Consider the following 13,783-nt stretch of genomic DNA (forward strand, 5'->3'; position numbering starts at 1 on the left):
TTATTAACTAAGTGGCTTGAGCCACAAGAGATGTTCAGTCATGAAACTTAGCTAGGTTAACGGTAATGGATAATTATTAGGTTCCATGAGTTTATGAAAAAACGTAATAGACAGTGTATAACTTTCAGTAGAGAAATTATTACATTTTATGTTGGCTACAGTCGATGTCGACTGTCTCCTCTTTAGTCAAGTGTAATATGCTCGATTATGATTATATTAATAATTGGTAAATTAATGAAAAAATGTATGTGTATACCGTGTATTTATGTACGTGTGTGCATTCCCAAAGGTTTATCCAGTTCCTAATAGGTAAATATTGAAAGCTCATTACAACGATAGGACGTAGAATCCAAACTGAACTGCTTCATCTACTTGATAACTGGCGACATCTCGGACGAATAACAAATATAAAGTTGCTCTATTTCATGCTATAGGCTTTGCAGACAACCTTGATTCAAAACAAGAACCAAAGAAATGTGCAAAGAAACAATAAAATGAGTACACCCCGTCCGGTGTGTACTGACAAAAATCGATCTGATATCGCCTATGATAGAGGTTTTAAACAACCCGCTGATATTTTGTCTTCATTATGAAAAAGGATAGGAGAGCATCTCTATATTTTCTATCATCCATCTCAATATTTTCTATCATCTACCCGATGATAAATTTTTGGGGGGTCCTGTGATACCTCGATAAATTCCTACACGGCTTATGTGAATTCAGTTTTTTATATCAAAAAGGGTCATTTATTAATATGCTGTATACATGATAAACGTAAAATCAACCCCTACCCCAAAAATTGAGTCTAGGTTATTAATTTTTGTACGGTTAATTCTATGTTTACCACATCATGAATTGATTTGTTCATGACATCATCAAATAAGTGACCAGTTATGATATAAAAAACTAATTTCACGAAAGCCGCACAGGAATTCATTACCTTTGAATATATAGAGGTTACTTTTCCGAAAATGAAAATTTTTCAATAATTTAGAAATTTTGTACAAACAGCCACGTCAGCTATACAAAAACCCCAACGAATAGTTGTCGAAGAAGGCGTCTAGCAAGTGTGGAAAGCTACAAGAGAAAAAAAAGGTACTAACGTAACCACAGTTTCCATAATTTCTGTATCTATTCTAATCCTTCAGTACTGATTTTTCTACGTATTAATTTCAAAACGCAAATGACTCATGGAGCTTCCCCCGGCACATTTGGCTTATCCATGCCTACCGGTTGGTTGACACCAACACTCTTTGCCGAAAATATTGAGCATTAAATTTGCCACAGTTCTGGAGAGAACCCTACCCTATTAATTTTATAACAACGTAGAAAGCCACTCGTCCCTGGAACCTTTCATGCTATGCAAGGAAAATGGCACCTCAGTTTTGACCTTCTCATTCATCCAATAAAATGCAAACACTGTATGTTGCTGTTTTTGGGTAGTCGAGGACTTATTATAATGCTGCTCTTGACTGCAATATAACTGCAGGTTTCAAAAAAAGTGGGATACATCCAAAGACGCAGACTTCCTGTGCAATTATTTGACTGATCGACCGCCTCCTAGCTTTGTGGATGATCAACCACCTGTAACAAAAGGTTATACTGTGCCAAGTGAGTCGCTCAATGGCTCTCCCCCACAAGTAGAAGAAGGCTTAGCTTTAAACCATGCAGAAATCAGTGCCCTCGATCCAGAAGCTGGTCCAAGTCAAGCTCTCCTCTTTACTGAAGATTTTACTGGTTATTAAAAAGCAGGAGAACGAAAAACTGCTCAAAAGAATATGATAGCTAGGAGCACTTCAGAAATGAGAGCTATTACAGACATATTGGAGCTGATTCCACTTTTCAAGAAAAACGCAGTCAAAAGGGAGGGTGTTTGGACTGAAGAAAAAAATCTGCACAAAAGAGGATGTGAATGCGTCAGAGGATGATGACTAAGACGTTCCATATGTAAACACAGACGACGACATGGACATGGACATGGATGAGAATTTGTTGCTGTTGAGCCAGACCACTTTGCATATCATATATGTTGGTTGAATTGAAAACCAAATCCCAACCAACCTACGTTGGTTGAATTACCAAGATGAGAGATGATGAGGGAGACTAAAAGGTCAAATTTCTTTGATATGAAAAATGCAACACCTTCGTTGAGCCTAGTGTAGATGACATTGTCTCAGTTGATGACACAGATATTAAGAAGTGGCTGGAAAATTCGTTTGTAAATGAGGGTTGTGTTTCATCCGGGGTCAATTTCATTGATTTGAAAACTGAATAAATAAAATGTAAAATTATTTCACTTTCGTGCCTTAATATTCCTAATCGAACGGTCACACGTGATGTACAAAATAATGATTGACGGATTTCTTTCATAGACTATACCCAAAGGTAACAGGAAAAAATGAAAAAGGTGAAAAAAAGTCTCGCGGGGGCAGTTATGGACAGAACCGACTTTTGTGTTTCATCCTTCCCTACTCTATTTAGAAAATGGAAGCGTCGAAAATTAAGGTGATAAAACGTATAACGAAACTGGTGGCACTCCTCTAATTAGAGAAGTGCGAATTCTTTTCGAATCTTCCAATAATTTTTCAGCGAAAAAATGAACTCCAGTTTGTTCCATTTTGGATAGAATTACCTGCACCAAGTTTATCAATTGAGTACATTTGCAATATGAATTATTAGCTCTCAATTCTGTAATAGAAAATTAATGATTATTTGAAAGCGATAATTGAAGATACAAATAATGGATTAACCTATCTCCAATAAAGTTTATATCATGTTTTAATATATCATTGTAACACCTCGATTTCCATAATTGTATAAATTTTCAATACCATTACAAACACCTATTATATTGAATAACGGTCATTAAAATATTACTGGCATCTGTATACACACACACACACACACATTTGATTACACAGCTTCCAGCTTTCTACAAACAGAGTTTCCTTATCATTACAAATTTTTTCGTTTTCATCACAAATTACAAAATTTCATTCGAGCGTTTGATAATATTCCATCAGCTCTGGGTGCAATACCAAAGTAAACGTTTTTGAAAATTATGTTTGCGTATCTGTGTCACTGATTTTTCTGAAAGTATCACCGTACACGATGTGTTGCATGGTGTCTTGTATAAGTCTAAGTTAATAATATTCATAATATGTGCTGTAACATAAAATTTGACTGAGGTAAACTGGACGCAATGTCACAAAGGAGATATGCAAGCGAACAATTCGCGAGTTTCATTCTATAAGTAATTTGGACGCAGATGATTTCGATGCTAGGAATCACACGTTTGAAAGTAAGATTTCGTTAAGGTGTTTTCAGTCGCAGACCCAGGACAGAGATACATGCCTAAGAATCTATGCGACTGTATTTCAAGTGGAAATTTACGCTATTGAATTTTGTGAGGAGAGAATGGAATAATCTAACCGCATATTCAAGTCAATAAAAATATTCTCGGACAGTCAAGCGGCGTTGGTAGCTCTTGGCTCCTACCGAGCAATGTCTAAATTGGTAGCAAATTGCCAAAAACGACTCTCCTCGATAGAAAGACTTAACATATTGTCTCTGGTCTGGATTCCTGGTCATACTGGCCTGGAAGGCAATGAGGCTGCCGACTCCCTTGCAAAAGAGGGTGCTGCAAGCAGCTTCATTGAACCAGAACCTGTCATTGGCTTCATTTTAGGCTTTGCCAAACAAACATTCAACACCTGGATGGCAAGAAGATTTATGGACTTCTGGCACAATCTTCCAGGATTGGATTAAATTTTTAATGATACCAATTTAATAATCAACGTACAAATGAATTGATTTTATTTTCTTATACAAAAACCGGACTTCAAATTATTTCGACTTGAGGGAAAAGCATTATTTTATAAATGATTCAGTGCAAGTTTTTCACAGACACCACTGTCAAAAATGAAGAATTATGATGTGAAGCAGAAAATGCCTTCTGAAGTGTACTAAGTTTCAAAATAATATGTGGGGTCAAACCAAAATTGTCATAAAAAATTGTTTTTTCTAAAATCTTATTTGTGGTAGAAAGTGTAGGCCTTTAGGAGACATGTTCCTAAGGAGTTTTTTCTCGGAATGTCCAAAAAAATAACATCTTTAAATATGTTTCATTGAGAATTTCTGATCTTCGGTCTTAATCAGAGTTTCGGAAGCTTCGAAAAAAAAAAAAATAAGAGCGAAACCAAATACCTGTAGCTACTATCTATGATCATATTTTTTGTTAACTTACGGATTCTTCAATGAATTTGCTAATCTGCTGAGCATATTTCTTCATGTTTGTTTTAAATTAGAGCAAAATCCACTATTTGAGATTTTGTAGCTTTCTCTGACCACCACTGAATAAAATAAATGTTGAAATTTAAAGAAAAGGAAAAAATTTTCCTGATGATGGCGCTAATCGAACGATATACGGCTGATCGGAACATTTGAATGTGAAATAGTTTATATGTTTATTGGTTGTTTTTTGATTACAGACAATCGAAGACATGATATTTGTGAAAACAGCTGACAGGGCTTTGTTTTACCGTCCTAATATTACCGATAGACGTCCTACCTCGATGACTAACTTACCTATCGCAAAGGCAATATTAATCGTAAGCAACAAATATTCTGGATTATTCCTCTCAAAAGAATTCTTCTACGACTCTGATATGAGGTAACGCATCATTTTTCAGTCACGACTTGTCAATTGCGAGGTTGCTATAGAAAGAACCCGCCAGATCAGGATCACAAACCGTTGAATAATTTTCGATTATCGATTATCGAAATGCGAGTGGATTATCTAGAGCAAATATATATAAAAAAAGGAGTGAACGTGTCATCTAAAACAGTGCCGTACCCATTATTTTTTGTTAGTGAGTTCTAAAATACAGTGTGCATTTCGGTGTTGCTAGTTTGATTGGTATTTTCAGAATTCTCTTGACGATATGAAAATACATTTCAAGATTCACAAATGCGAGTGGTTTTTTTCATAAAGGGTAGCTAGGAAATGAAGAATTCGTTCACGTGGACATTCAGTTTCAAACAAACAAATTGTCACTCGTCAAATCGAATACAAAACAATGAGGTATGTACCGAGAAAAATACAGACCTGCCATATATACGAAAAGTGTAAAACTGAATAACTCCTTTTCACTCAATAATATTGTGTTTCAGTTCAGTAACGACAAAATCAATTGAAACGATCAAAAGTTACTGGCAAGAAATCTTGAATATGATCGTTGATTGTTACTTATGCTGTCACTCACATTTTTTTCCTAATATTCAGAATATCTCTTTTCAAAGAAAAAGTTATGTAAACAATAAACAAGTTTTATACTGCTGGTATTTTGAAATTTTTTTCAAGTACAAAAAGACGGGATTGAATTTGAAATAGAAAGGTATCCTCCTAGGTAGGTAGCTAAAGAAGCAACTCTTGATGCTGAGGAGACTAAACATTTATAGGACAATTCGCCCTATAGGTAAATCGGAAAAATCAAGTTACGATTTTGTGACTACTCCCTTATCATTTTTCTTCTGTTCGTATTCTTTTATTAAATCTTTTCCGTATTTCATAGATTATGTTTTGGCTCCCATTTTTCAGGAATTTTATGTGTAGAGATTTCTCATTATTTGAATGAAAAATCATGTTTTCTTCAGGTAATAAAATTCTTCAAATCCAAAGAAATTTCTTCGAATCTGGCAACAATGATGTGTATAGTCTGCTGTTGATATCATAGATTGCGCCTTTGCCTTCGGTTTATTCATTTCAATTTTTCTTAAAGGTGGTGTGAAATTAATTAATGCTTGAAGTTATCACTTGTACTTATGTATTTCTTATCTTTTATATATTTCTCAAAAATTCTATTCACATTTTCTATCTCTACATATGAGTTGCTACACCATCTTAGATCACACTCACACAGAATGTTGTTAGAGGTGAACTTTTCAATTTGTCAGTAGAGCAGATTGTTTGTTGATCTATAACGGTTGGGCTGAGAAGTTCGTAGTCTAACACAGAAAAATTCGTTCTTCGAAGAAATTTGATTTTATTATTCAATTTAATGGCCTTCGCGGGCGATACAACGATTATAGTTGTCATACAATTTTTCGATAGTATTTTTATAGAACGAATTTGTCTTTAGCCTCAAAATAGGCCACAGTTTCGATATTCGCTCTTCATCTGGGCTAAATTTCTTTTCAGAAAACATTTTCTTGGGTTCTGAGAACAGGAAAAAGTCGCTGGGGGCAAGATCTGGAGAATACGATGGATGCGGAAGCAATTCGAAGCCCATTTGTTGTGATTTTGCCATCGTTTTTATTGGTTTGTGACACGATGCATTGCCTTGATGGAACATCACTTTCTTTTTTTTCGAATGGGACCGTTTTCCCACGATTTCGTCCTTCAAATGCTTCAATACCGCTAAAGTAATAGTCGCTGTTGATTATTTTTCCTTTTCAAGATAGTCGATGGATATTATACCATGCGTACCCCAAAATACTCATATCATAACCTTGCCAACCGACTGTTGCGTCTTTGTACGCTTTGGAGTCGGTTCACCAAGTGCAGTCCACTCAGATGACGGGAGTGAAATGATGGAGCTATGTTTCATCTAGTGTCACATATCGACGCAAAAATTCCGGCTTTTTATGGTGGCACAGCTTCAAACACTGCTCAGAATCATCAATTCGTTATTGTAGTTGGTCGATTGTGAGCTCGGGCGGCACCCACTTCGTTTAAACTTAGCAAACCACTTCTCAACGGTTGATTATCCTGATGCAAAGTCCAAATATAATTTAATTTCACCAAAAAGCAATGCTTTATCAACACAAGAAATTTCTTTTTTTCATTTTCTTCAAACTCAAAACGTTGCTTCACTCAAAATGTTCTATTCCACAAACAAATAGTCCGACTGCTGTGAAATTTGTAGACGTGGCTTTTGAAGGTTAGGATTACATGAAAATTATATGAATTCAATACTAAGTAGTAGCCCCATCTGTGTTTTAACCTACGAGCTTTTCAGCCCATTTAATATTTCCTCAAGCAAGAAAACCCGTTTTTGCTTGTGGAAGCTATTCTATTTTTGTAAAAGTAAGTCAATTAACCACCCGATTCCCTTTTAATCGTGTTCAGCAAATTATTTCTTTTTTTCTGATGACTGATTGCACAAAAATGATACAGCCAGAAATGAATAAAAAACAAAATAAATAGATAGTGTTATGGTAAAATTAATTGAGAAGTTTATACCAGTTTTGCATCATTATTTTATAAAAAGCGAAGTTGAAAACTGAGAGTACTGTCGTAACAGTTTATTTGCTTCTCAATACTTAATAATTTGTTCACCAGAAATAACACATCAACCACACCCTCTTGACTTCTGTCAAAGCTTAGAACACCACCCAACAGAGTTACACACAGGACACCAACAACCATGAACATTACATTACATCCCCCCCCCCTTTTTTTATATAGAAATTGAAGTCATACTCCAATGTTGCCGATAGCTGTCTTAAAATCTATTCCAATACATAATCAGACAAGTGCATAGGTGTTTTAACATTTCTCTTAGGCCTGCTTGAACTGTTATCTGTGTGTGTTACTTTTTTACTTTTTACACTTTCACTTTTCACTTGCACCTCACTTTGACAATTTTTATTTTCATCCTGAGTATAGTCACCTTCATAACACATTTCATTTCTATCGTATACATTTTCAAATTTTCTCTGAACATGACTTTCTTTATGTTTCAAGAACAAATCAGGTATAGGTGGTTCAGCATGGATATTGGATGAATGATAGGGAGCTTCAACTGGTTTCAACTATATATGAACATTGTTCTTTATATATAACAGTTATCTTTCCGTACTGTCTTAAATCAATCACCCAAACTGGATCGCCTATGTTTAAGAAAGTCATATCCTTAGCTATATGTCTCTTATCATAGTTTTTAGCTTGTTTCTCTTTTATTTCCTTCTCTATGCAACTGAAATGAGACCTAATATCAACAATTTTCTCTAGCTTACTAGGTAACTGGGGTAAGTTAGTACGTAACTTTCTGGACATTAATATTTCACTTGGTGAAAAACCTGACTCTAATGGAGTTGTTCTATATGCTAATAGAGCCAAAAATATGTCAGCCTCATTTTTCTTAATCAGATGTTTAGCCGTTTGCACCGTTCTCTTGGTCTTGTTGCTATTTTATCTTTATTGAAAGTTTTTTTGGTGTTGCATCTGTTTTCAATACACTGTGGACAAGATTCTCAATTTGTGTTGACAACCCTAACCACTAAACACTAGATTTAGCTCTTTCCCTGCATTTAATGAATCCCAAACACTTAGTTGTAAAATTTTAGGCATAATAACTAGCTGAAGAAAATAATCTTTAACTGGCAAATTTTTTATAATTGACCTAACGTATATCTCTACTTCATGCGTTAACTCATAATTATCATCCTTACTTATTGCACTTTTCAACGGACTCCTACTAAGAGTGTCTGCGACTACTAAATTTTTTCCAGGAGTGTATATAACTGTATACCTGTATTTCATAAGTCGCATACGAAAACGTTGCAATCTTGGTGTCAAGTCATCCAGGTTTTTAGTCTGTAGGATCTGTAATAAAGGTTTATGATCGGTTTCAAAAATTAGGTTTTGCGCTCCATAAATGTAGTCAGAAAAATATTCTGCATATGAATAAAGTTGAAAATTATAGCACAGAGTTTTGTTGGAATAAATAACTGTTTCGGTGTACAATTACGATTTCTGCCTTAAACGTCTTATTATCTGGAATTAACCAGAGATTTCTCTAATGACTCAAATCAAATCTCCAATGCAGCTGATGTTACGTAAGATACATTATTGTACAAAAAAAGGAATTAATTATATTAACTCAATGCCGACACCCATGACTTGATTGACTATAGAAATACGTTTCTGCACTGGTTGGGGCTAACCGATCGCAAAACAACTTTTACTTGTGAGAGGTGTTTCGTATGGCAAGACCTGAATTCATTATTTTGCTCAAAATAAAGCGCATTTTTATCATCAAAACGATATCTACCGTTACGAAACGTTACATAAATTTCGACAGGGATAATCAGTCATGGAGAGTAAGTGATACAAAGGGATTCAAGTGATGCAACTGATTAAGGATTGTAAGGAGTTTATTATGAAAACTTTTACTTTGTAGTTATGCATTTCATTTTTATATTGAAAAAAACCGGCATTGTTTTTAATATACTGTTTCAATTGAAGTTGAAATATTCCAAAACAAAACAACATTCCTTTTATCACAGTTATTCAATAAATATGTATGTCAACATATGGTGAGAATGTGTACAAGTTTTGCGAAAAAAAATTTCATTCACTTGAATTTTATTAAATTTAAAACTTCATCATTTCTAAAGTATGAAAAGTATGGTCCTTTTGCAATTATTATTTTTATTGAAATTGAATGGATAAATTTTTATTATTTGACCAAATAAGAGCAACCAGCAAGATGAAAGAACGGACTCGTTCTTCTATCTATTGCTGGTTATTCAAAAATAATAAATGACAAAAAAAGGACATTCATCTGTATACGTCGCGTATTCTTTTCGATATCGATGAAATTCCTGTCATTAAGAATAATGTTTCGATTAGAAATAAAAATCTCTTATATCAACAAACGATAAGATCTACAAGATCGGTTAAATCAAACTAAAGTTTTCTTTTTTTGGGGAACTAGAAAAATCTCTTTTCAGATCGAGGATATCAGTGATTGTTTTTGAAATATACGTCAAAAAGTAGAATTGTTGTATTTGGCTTTTTGGTTCTATTCTTCGAAGGAAATAAAAAAAGAGGAAAACTTTCAATCCTGTTTTATATTTGACATACTCTGTTATAAAACAACTAGCGACCCGCTCCGGCTCCGCATGGGTGCAATGCTGATACTAAATATGAATTCACCCACCAGAAATTTAAGGGCATGGAGAAACAGTGATGAGAAGGTAACTTAATTATCTGAACGCGCTTTTTATCCCCGCGGCTGGCCCTCCAGTTGGAATAAAAAAAAACTTTCTTATTGCACATCTACAACATTAAACGAACCTTCATACAAAAGTTCAGCCTTCAAAAACATAGCGGTAGGGAGAAACACTGATGAAAAGGTAATTTTTATATTTAAACGTACCCTTTTTCCCCACAGGGGGCGCCCCAGTTAGAATATTCGAATATCATTTCTCAGACCTAAGACCTAGGAAGGACCTATATACCTACCAAACTTTAGCTTCCTAGGACTTACCAATACGGAGAAACAGAGATATATGAGTGAGTGTTAAGTAAGTGACTTTCGCAAGTATAGATTTGCAATGCGACATTTTGTTCATTAGATTTCATTTGTTACTATAGTGGCTACAAAAATCCATTAAAAAACTAGAGGTCCGTGGAATTGAGAGAGTTACGTACGTATGATTCAAGAACCCAGATGTTAATTTCATGGCTGTCAGTTTTGTCGCTGTTTGGAAGAAGCGTTTCATCGCTGTAAAACTCTGTTTTGATGGCCTAGCCTTCAATTTTTTCATTTTACCGGCTTGAAGGGATTACCTAATCAGAGTAATTTTTGGGAATTAGGTACGAGATAATATAAACTGTAGGTATGCAAATGTAAAAAATAACTCTAAAATAAAAAAAATCATAAACTAAAGTGGGAAAACTACTTCGTCGGGATAACGTGATTGGGTTAATTTTGATTGTTAAGTGAAAGAAACCAAACAATTTATTTTATGTATTGATTTCCTCAGTGGCGCACGCAGAAAATAATTATGGGGGGGGGACTGACCGGGGTACCCTGGGCCAACCAACGGATTTTTTTTAAAATTCCTTAGAATAACCGGTATTTTAATGCATTACTTTAAGTTTATTTTAGCTCTTTGAATGCAAGTTTTGAGTAGGGACTATAGGAATGAATGATAAAACCCAGCAAATAAAATAACATTTTAGGTTTTACTTTGACAAAATCTTTTTATATCAGCTGCCTTACAAAACAAAATCCTTCGTGTTATGAGAGAAATACCTCACAGACAATGAAAACTGTTCTTGAGTAGACACGTCTGTAGTCTCATCAGCTAACACACTAAAAAAAGTAGCATCTTTAACATCTTTGACTATGTGACTTTGTCACAAGCATCAATGATATGGTTCTGGATGTTCCAGCTTATATAAGTGGCATTTTTATCACATGATTTGAAATGGTCTCTTAATTTTTCATCACCTGCTTCATTGAATTTTATGTGCAGTAGCTTCAATAAAATCTGTGAACAGTGCGATCTTCATTTCGACTCTCTGAATGCCTTGGTATCTTGTATCCACAATCACTTTTAATAATACTATAAATAACTTTTGTGTCAGTACTGTTACATTGCATGATTTGTAACTTTTTGTGTTAAATACTCAATTTCTCATTCTTCTTTGAAATTCTACTTATATATGAATATTTTATGTATACTTTGTTTTAGCATTTACTTTTATACATTTCTACATTCACTTATTTTTAATATTTATTCCACATATACTCTGTAATAATAGCATTTCCTGTAACTGGGTACTCCTATTGGAAATAATTCTTTTTTTTTCAATAAGCATCCGCAATAGGGCTCTGAAATTCCCCTCATTATCATCTGGCATTGAAGTCTCTATAGTCTCTGTGGCTATTTCCTGTTGCCCACAAAAAATTACCGTTTCTATTATGGGTTTTAACCTCTCCGCATTTTTTTCGCCTGATTGGTTTTGCCCACATCTAAAGATCTGAATATTACTGGAGTTTGGACAAGCTAGCCACTTCAGTTGGAGCAAAGAGTACACAATAAGTGCAGTAAGCCCGGTTTCCTATCTCAGAATATGACAACCACTTATACTTCTGCAACCAGGAATACAAAAACTTCCTCTTCTGCTTTCCATGAGTCGTCGCTGGAAACTTGTAGTTGGAAGATGGAGCCCACAAGTTTTCCAAAACATGTAACTTCTCTGTGACTGATAGCCGCTTATTTTTGTACAAAGAAATGTCCATTTTACTGCTGCATTCTATGTTGACATTGTCCGGTGTATGGCTGGACCTTGAGGCTGAGGTACCAGGTTCATCAAGAGCAGGACTAGCCAATTTCTTCCGATCAGGCTATCCAATCTAAAAAAAAATATTAACCGCTGTCAATGTGAGACGAGCTAATAAGTTCGTGTCAAGTGAATATAAATATAACATATACACTTACCTTTGCGCCGCTGGTAACACTCTCATTTTTGCCAAATTAGTCCGTCAAAAGCCGTTTCATAGTGAAACATAAGAGTTGACAATAAACACTTGCACTTTTGTAACCTCTGTCACTAATAAAAAAGCATAACAAATTACTTTACGCTAACGCGAACAAAGAACATGAGCCAAAGAGTGGAAGGGGAAAACCGGTTTTCTCCCACCCGCCACCCACTGTGGTAGGTATTCTCGGCCGCCACCACAAATAAACAAAGCAAGCGCGCGCGAGAAATGTTCCTGTGCGGAGTTTGGAATATATGAAATACGTTTTATTTGTTTTGTAGTGCATTTCTTATGAATAGGAATGCAGCAATGCAGCTATTCATTTCGTAGTTGTAGTGAAATGTAACTCCCGCAAACCAGTATGCGATGCGTCCACTATTGGCGCTAATATATTTCTTTTAGCCCTACATCTTTGCTGGTAGTTAGAACATGTTTGTATAGATTTCTGAATGAATATGAATGATCATAATGAATAAATGATTATATAGTTATTTATGTATCAAGGGAATTAGGAGGGCCTTAATTACCGATGGCAAAGTTTGCGTCCCGAGGGCCTCTGGCCCGAGGGACAGCAATTGCCTGAGGTTATTAAGGCTCATTAATTCCCGTGGTACATAGATAATTTTATTTCTGACCGATTTCAATAAAATTTCGTTCATTTTTGAAACGGAAAAATGTACCAATTCATTACCTTCCCGGTATATTTGAATCAGGTACCGTTGATTATAGTAGAGTTTTCTTGTTGCTAGGTTGTTGCTATGTTACTTGTTTATAAACAGAACTTTGTTATCAAGCTGTGTTTGCGGTGAAAACGTGTTTTCTACCCCAAATATAATGGAGGATATTTTGAAAAAAGCTGAACAAGCTAGAGAATCATTAATTCCATCGAAAAGTGAAGCCGTATACCAAAAAGAATACAAGATATATCGGGACTGGCTGACACGGAAAAATGTTATGCCAAAAGATGTCACTGAAACTGTATTTATGGTATATTTTCAAGAACTGGTAAGGAATTTTCTATGAGAAATAAAACGGCGCGTATGTTGTCTACTTTGTCATCAGAAGAGGCAGGTACCTCGACTGTAGTGAACAGAAGCTCCAGCCATACAAAAGAAGAAATTGTTTCCAGTGGCGGAAGTAATTTTCAGGGAACATTTCAAAATTGTACATTTATTATTTGTAATGACGTGAATAAATAAAATATGGTTCAGTTTTCATTTCTATTTATTTTTACTTGTGAAAGATAGAGGGAATTATAAAATCTATAATGTCCCAAGGGAGTTATGACCCTCTTTATTGATAGCGTAACTATGACGATATAAGCTTATAATATCCCGGTCAGAAATAAAATATATCTGTAATTTCGATAGTTCCTATAATTTCAACCATTATATACCATAATAACACAATTTCCGTACAAGCTGTGATGTCCGAGTGGTTAAGGAGTTTGACTCGAAATCAAATGGGCTCTGCCCGCACAGGTTCGAATCCTGTTCGCAGCG

At 35.0% G+C, this 13,783-nt stretch overlaps 1 long non-coding RNA gene and 1 other non-coding gene across 2 annotated transcripts; one reads left to right on the forward strand and one right to left on the reverse strand.

The window, feature by feature from the left end:
- Window positions 1-10,959: 10,959 nt before the first annotated feature.
- LOC141482430 (uncharacterized) lies at window positions 10,960-12,464 on the reverse strand. Its single transcript, XR_012465530.1, has 2 exons — window positions 12,241-12,464; window positions 10,960-12,155 (listed from the first exon to the last, which is right to left on the reverse strand). It is a non-coding gene; the product is annotated as an uncharacterized lncRNA (long non-coding RNA).
- A 1,237-nt stretch (window positions 12,465-13,701) lies between these two features.
- TRNAS-CGA (transfer RNA serine (anticodon CGA)) lies at window positions 13,702-13,783 on the forward strand. Its single transcript has one exon. It is a non-coding gene; the product is annotated as a tRNA-Ser (tRNA).

The sequence above is a fragment of the Leptinotarsa decemlineata genome, unplaced genomic scaffold (genome assembly GCF_025532065.1).
Source record: "Leptinotarsa decemlineata unplaced genomic scaffold, Ldec_3_MD MMD2_tig00001064_RagTag_RagTag, whole genome shotgun sequence".
Classification (NCBI taxonomy): Eukaryota; Metazoa; Arthropoda; class Insecta; order Coleoptera; family Chrysomelidae; genus Leptinotarsa; species Leptinotarsa decemlineata.